A 7,875-nucleotide genomic window follows, 5' to 3' on the forward strand; every position below is an offset into this window, starting at 1 on the left:
TGTTTTGCAGACCATCTTGGATTCAGGCATGACCATGAGATAATTTCAAGCATCTGAATGTGGGCAGAAAAAGATTATCTATCTAATTCATGATGCCTCTGCTCTAAATTTTAATTTTTGCTTAGAATAGTTCAATATTATTTTTTTCCCACAAAAACATTCATTTTTAAAAGGATCAGTTGAAACCTCAGCCCCTTCTAGAAGACCCATTCTCCCACACATGCAGGCTCTTATCACCTCTTCTACCTCATTTGAATCAGTACTTCTTCCTCTATGTCCCATCACATTTTAGAATCATTATCTTTATTTACCTCATTATAAATGGTTGAATAAATATCCCCATCCATTACTATTTCAGTCCGTTTAGGCTACTGTAATGAAGTACCACAGACCGGGGGGCTTATAGACAACAGAAATTCATTTCTCGCAGTTCTGGAGGCCGGAAGCCCAGGGTGGGTGCCAGTGTGCTCAGATGAAAGCCCCGACCCACAGACTCACGTGCGGAAGGGGCTAGGGAGCTCTGTGGGATCACTTCTGGAAGAGCGCTAATCCCTCTCAAAGGCACCCAAGATGACTCACGCATAGAGCTGGAGTGAATTCTGATTGCTATTTGGGAACTCAGGGCTGTCTACTAATACCATTGCCTTTGGAGGTTAGGATTTCAGCATAAATTTGGAGGGGACAGAAACATCCAGATCTTGACATCAAGGAACTAAATTTCTAGCACTTAACCCAATGCCAGATATATACTAAATATTTTATGTTGAGTAGAAAATGTATACATTAATTAACTACAGTCTTCATTTAAATTTCTTAGAATGTATTAAGTTAACATGTAAAAAGCCAAATTTTCAATTCTATATTTTATCTTTTTTGCCCAAATTACTAAAAGCTTTAAAGGAAAACCTTGGTGTTTCCTTCTGTAGAGTGAGGTCTTAAACAAATTTATACAGCATTGCTTTGGATAGATACAGTGGGGAAAAAAAAGGTTTTGAAAGATTGACTTGAAAATAAATTCACTTTAATTTATCCCCTTCCAAGAGAAATTTTACCAAAGTTTCAAAACATTTAAAATTGTAACAAGAAAGTTGATAAATTATTATATTTGAATCCACCATGTTGCTATCAGTTTAGGATTTTTTTTTAAACTTAAAGTTTTAACACTAACTGTTAGCAAAAAACTCCATTTTATTATTACAACTCTGGCAGAACAAACTTCACTTCTTTAGAGCTAATTAGGTCTTCTCTTTCCTATACTTTGAGAATGTCAATATAATTTTAGATAGAAAACAGAGAATGACAGTTCCAAGCTAGAAGTAAATTGTGTATTTTATATTCATCATAGAGTAATATTCATCAGCATGTGTACTTGAAATTTCTATAAAAGAAAACATACACTAATTTGAAATGTTGTTCCTTCCTTAAAGTCATCCGTGAGTGTATATATATATAGAGAGAGAGAGAGAGAGAGAGAAAACTCAATATTGTTAGGATAATAACTATGCAGGAGAAGCAAAATGCTTTATTTACTATTTGACTATACCTCGAAACATGGACACAGATTATCTTTATTTTTAAGAGAAGTAGACAGCTACAATTTTAGGTCTTTCTATTTGAATGATTATCCTGTATCATATCAAGTCAATCATTGGGACCAAAGCAAGGAAGGAAGATCTTGTCAGCACTGTAAACCTGAGGTTGGATGAGAGAAAAAAGTCTCAAAACACTCTTTGTATTTTCTCTTTCCAAACTTTTAAAAGTTTATTTACATTCCAACATTTTTATATTTGAGTAAAACAGTATTACACTCTGACCTGTTAAGGATAAAATATTACTCCTTTGACTACCAACAAAGCAAGGTTTTCTTAAACAGATAATATTAAAAGAAGCATGTAGAATTGTCAAAGATGACGTGTATGTGAATATAGACTTAATTATTTTCCACTAGGATGTGGACGATGCTTTGGCACATGAAGTGATTAAATAGTAATGTGCTGAGAGATAAAGTTCATACTTTTATACTTCTAAGTGTACGTCTGACACTTTTGGTAGATATAATTAACTCTGCTTTGAAATTCTTTCTTTCTTATGTGAGTCTAGTTTGGTATTTTATATGTATATAGAGCTAATGACTCTAAATTGATTTCCTTGTACTTTATCTTATGAAGCATATATTTTTTTTCTTTTTTTCTCATCTTAATATGCTCTTAATGTTTAATTCTACTTGAAATATTTTTATAGATGTCTTGTGTATACATATACATTCATTTATTTGAGAGTAAAGGCATAATACTTCTCATATGGAATATAAATATATATACACATACACATACAAATAAAATAGATGCAGCCAAAAAATTTCCCAGGTGTTTGTACCAATTTACATTTGCACTGACAATGGTGACAAAATTTGGTTATAGCCAATCTTTTAAATTTTAGATATTCTTCTAGGTATGTAAGAGTATCTTATTTTTGGTCTTAGTGGCATTTCCCCAATTATTAATGAAGTCAAACATCTTTTTCTATGTTAATTGTTGAAGTGATTAATTTTAGTGAAGTGCTTATTCAAGTCCCAACTCCCATTAATTACTGGACTTTTTTCTCATTGATTTGTAGATTATATGAGGTTTCTTTTGTTGTTGTTATATGTGTTGCAATGTTTTATTCCATTTTTATTTTTTAATGCTATCTTTTGAGTTATAGAATCCCTTATCTTTAATGTAATCCATTTTATAAGTCTTCTCTTTAATATTAGTGCATTTTATATTTGGCTTAAGAAATCTGTCTCAGAGTTTATAAAAACATTCCCCTTTGTTAATTTTTAGAAGCTAATTGCTATGCTATCTGCATTTTGAGTACCGTATGGAGGATGTGACTAAATTTTATTTATTTTTTATAGTTATACCTTTCATTCTGGAGTATTAATGAAAAGATAATCCTTCTCACTATTTTTCAGTACCACTTTTGTCAAAGTTCAGCTATCCAACTATGAATGGGCCAGTTTCTGGACTCTTTATTTTGATTCATTGTTCTATTAATCTATCACCATGCAGTGCTGCACTATTACAATTCATGTAGACTAGCAAAGAGGTGTGATACTCGGTAGAGTAAGTGCTCCCATTCTTAAAAACCGTCTGCTCTAATTTTGACTCTGAATTTCTATATGCAATTTAGAATTAATTTGTGAATTCATGTAAGACCTTGCAGAAATTTTAGGAAAATTACATAGAATCTACACAAAAATTTCTAAAGAACTGATGTGTTTAAAATAGTGTCTTCGTGTTCCATGAATGTGATATTCTTTTCCCTTTATTTTTATTTTGAAAATTTTTCTCAATAATATTTAACAAAATTTTATGTTGATATGTTGTACATCTATTATAACATCATTTCCAGTTATTTTGTTTGTGGTGCTCCTATATAGATTACCATCTTTAAAATTTTATTTTCAAATATTGTTTGTAAGGATAGTTATAAGGAAATAAAGAAGAAAATAAAATTGCTTTCTTTGTATTTTGACTTTTTATCCAGAAAGTGTTAAGCGTATTTATCTATACTAGTATTTTATCTGTAGACCTTCTAGATTTATGTGTGCCCAATCATATTATCTATAAATAATGGCAATATTATTTCTTCTTTAACCAGTCCTTAAAACGTTTTATTTCTAAGTCTTATATTTTTGCACTGACTAGTAATTCCTGTATAATGTTGAATAAAATATATAATAGAGTATATTCTTACCTTATCCCCATTCTTTATAAGAAAAATGTCAATATATTACATTTAAGTATGACTTTGATCTAGTTTTTCTTTATAATATTAGGGGAGTTCCCTTTTCTTTTTAGTTTTACCAAAAGCTTCATTTATCTAATTATTTAATAATGAATGTATGTTGAATTTGATCAAATGCTTCCCTAGCATCTACTGGGAAAATTCCATGACTTTTTTCCTTTAATTATTAATGTAATGATTTACCCAAACATCTATATGTTAAATCACTTCTCTATCCCTAGAATATACCCAAATTTGGATGACAGATTTTCCAGTTACATTTGGTGGAAATTTTAGTATAAATTATCTAACCCCTATGAACCAGAAGTGAAATTTCTACATTATTAGTTTTGTTTGTTTTGTATCTATATTTGAAAATACCCCTTCAAGACATTTACTATAGATGAATACATTAAATTCTAATGTTAGCCCATAATGAAAGAAAAAAAGAATGAATGAATAGTTGGAAATAATTATTAAAACAAGGATTAAATGTTCCATAATTTTAAGATAGAATTACAGGTTGTTGATGTGTTGATGTTTTGCATATTTTTAGAACTCAGTAGCCACATAATTTTCTTTAGATAAGGACTTGAGTGATGTCCAGAACCAAAGTTTTAAGTTCAATGTCTTATAGATCATTCTAATAATTACTATTTTTTTCTTTATGTTTCAAGATTTAATTTTTAGATCCTACAGAATGATACTTAAAAATGAATTTTATCATCTTTATGTAAAATTTATGGGACATTTTGCTCATGTTTCAATTCCCTCCCTGTTCTAGGTTATAAACTTCCAGCCAACTATTTTGATTCATATTTTTGAAAAATATGCACATTCCCTTTACTAAAATACACTGATAAGGTGATAATATGCCTGATGTGCTCTCTTTATGCATGTTATGGCAGGAGGAAAAACAAAACTGAAGGAAATCTGGAACATATCAATCCTTCAGTAGCTTCAATATAATCTATGATGCCAAAGGTGCATTTCTCCTCAAATTTCAAAATAATTAATGCTAAGAATCTTTTCATTCCATTGCAGACAGAAAAGAGACAATCCTTAGGGAAAGCAAACTTAATAATATCTAATATCAGGTGAAAATCTTTCAAAAAGGAATATTTGCTGTCTTTTCTGAACACATGAATTTGCTTACAGTTGCTATTTCATGTTCCATTCATGTACTTGTATTAGCAATAATGAAAAGATTCTTTTAAACTATGCCTTTATAAGGACAGCAGATAGACTCAGAGTGACAAAATACTCTTTCTGGAATGATAATTAAATTTAATTTTCTACAGAATTTAAGTCTACAGAGTATTTTCTCTGTCTCCATTTACTCCTAATTCTCCTCTTTTCTTAGTCATATTTTGTTGAAACTTTTAGTTAGGATAGTCTTGTCCCATATAGCAGAAATATTTATTTCTTGTGCTAAGATTTCAATACTAATTGTATTTCATTACACCTTTGTACTCAAAAGGCCAGACATATGTTGATTATTATCTAGAAATATCATTCCTTATTATTCATTTCTTTTTTCGCTGACGATTTTCTGAGCCTGTTAAGAGTATTGGAAAGGGGCCTAATATAATATTTCTTCCTATTGGAAGAACAGTTTCCAGACTGAGCCAGATCCTAGAGGGAAGAATCATTTGTTCCTTCCATAACACACTTAAATTCTCTTTCTGCTGATGAAGATAATGAGGCCTATGGACAATGACTTGAATGATAGCTTAAGAAGCAAGAGGATCATAATACAATGAAATCAACGCTGGAATTATACATCATGTACTGGATACTAACTGATACAAACGAAAAGGATATTTCCCTGATGTCCTATAATTATTTTTAAGAAATGTGGTTTAAGTAGAAAGATGGTACATTCATATGTAGATAATTTCTACCATCTTTGGTTTCAAATAAAAAGGTTAATATGCATACAGTTGTTTCTTTGGAAATGTCTCAACTTACATCTTGCTAGAACTGTGTAGAACTGTGGAACAGTGCCCAGAACCTCAAGCAAAACAAAACAAAACAAAAATAGAAGAAAACAAAAATAAAAAACAAAAAAACTAACTAATTTAATCATAAAGACAGTTGTTAAATATTGATATTATTTCAGAGTTTAAAAGTTGTTTGACAGATATCCCAGAAAGCTTCCCCCCACCAAATCAAGTTTCATAAAATTTAAAAATATAAAGTGAACATAGGATGTTTATTTATCTCCTAAGCAAACTGTTAAGGTTTAGTATTTTTAATTATAAGTGGATAAACCTTTACCCACTTGGAAGTTTCAGCTGAAAATTGTCAGGTTTTATCCAACTTAAAATCCAAGTGTTCTTTATTATATACTGAGAAATAATATAGTTTGAAACAGTTATTCTCCACAGTATAATGTTGAATCAGCAGGCCTTGATTACTTACTCAGTAGGATGCCTTTGAATTGGTTAAATCAAATAACTGTCATGTTGGACAATTCATGAAAGACTAATGAAGTGGATTGAAACTGGAAAAAAGCCAAAATAGACTTTTGAAAGGGAAAATGATGACCATGAAAATTATATATCATTCAGTTTAGGTGTAAACATCCATCTGTCCCTATTATGTTATAATAGTTTATTATTCAAATGCTTAATTTAAGGGAAGATTCTTAACTGATAAGCAGTTGGTTTAGATTCTAATAAACACCAAAGAAAAAAGATAAACATTTTAGTTTTGTACAAACCATCTGTGTTTGATTAAACTGAAAAACTGGAATGAAGAAACTTATTAGAATAAAATTCTGTTAAATTTTTCCATTCATAATCAAGAAATCACCGGAATCCCAAACAAAGGTGCATTTTGCATTTAATTACTTGCCACTGTCACTAAACATTAATTAAAAGTAAAATTTGAAAATATTTTGAACACTATAAAATTTTTACACACACATAATATTAAGGGAAAGAAATTTATATGAAATATTTACACTACTCAAAAGGGAGAATACTTTACTTTATGACAGGGAAATCACTTCTGGATTAAATTAGTGCACTTAATAATTTAATTTAGTTTCTTAAAATCAGATTTATAGCTTTGATTCATTTGAATACTCCATATAACTTTAATTATTTTATTTTTAGTATTTTATTTATCTTTCACTTTTTAAATTTACATTGAATTAGTGAAAATTTCTGAGTGACCTATGGGGTTTTGTTGTTGTTAGGCTTTTGATTATATGCCCTTAATTAAGAAAACATTGATCTTTCTAATCCCTTCTAGTTAGAGATGACTCAGCGTTTCTGTAGAGAGGGAAAAGTTAAAGATGCTTACTGTTTTAAGCTCAGAGTTACTGAAATTTAAAAATTAAAAAAAAAATCTTGAATTTTTGTTAATTCTTCGATTATAATATTTCTCAAATTTTTCACTTTTAAATACTTTTGTTATCCCCGACTCAATACCATTCCACTAAATAGTTGAGCAGTTACTATAAATTCTTAATAGGCTCTTTGTTCCTTCAGTGTCCCTCTTTTCCAATACAAATTACATAGTCTTAGAAGAACAAACCTTAAAAAATTATAACTCTCTATTATCTAGCAGATCAAGACCATAGCTTTTAGTTACTTTAATTGTGACTATTCTTCCAATTAGTTTATTTTATGTTACGAAATTTATTTTGAATTTTTGTCTGAACAGACTCTCTGTTCTTAGACTTTATCTGACCCTCACATATATGTTCCACAGTTTTAAGACTCTTGATACCAGTGGCCAAATTTTTCCTGAAGTTTGGGAGCAAATAACATTCCCACCAGCAGTGGAGGTGTCTCCATACAACATTGCCCCAACTGCATACCTGTGTGTGTTTTTAATAAATACCATCCCCCAGTTATATATTCATATTGTAGTTGTTTTCAGAAACTACTTAGTTTGCAAGATTTTTAATAATAAATTTAAAGAATAGATGTAAAATAATGATTAATATATTTAAAATGTTTCTGTTTTACAACCACTAGGCTAAGTAGTTTCCACGTATTAATGCACTGACTATGCTCAATAACTCTGCTTTGTTATTCAATGAGATAAATTAGACCTAAGAATGTAAATAATATGTCCAAACTCACAAAA

The sequence above is a fragment of the Camelus dromedarius genome, chromosome 1, assembly GCF_036321535.1.
Source record: "Camelus dromedarius isolate mCamDro1 chromosome 1, mCamDro1.pat, whole genome shotgun sequence".
Classification (NCBI taxonomy): Eukaryota; Metazoa; Chordata; class Mammalia; order Artiodactyla; family Camelidae; genus Camelus; species Camelus dromedarius.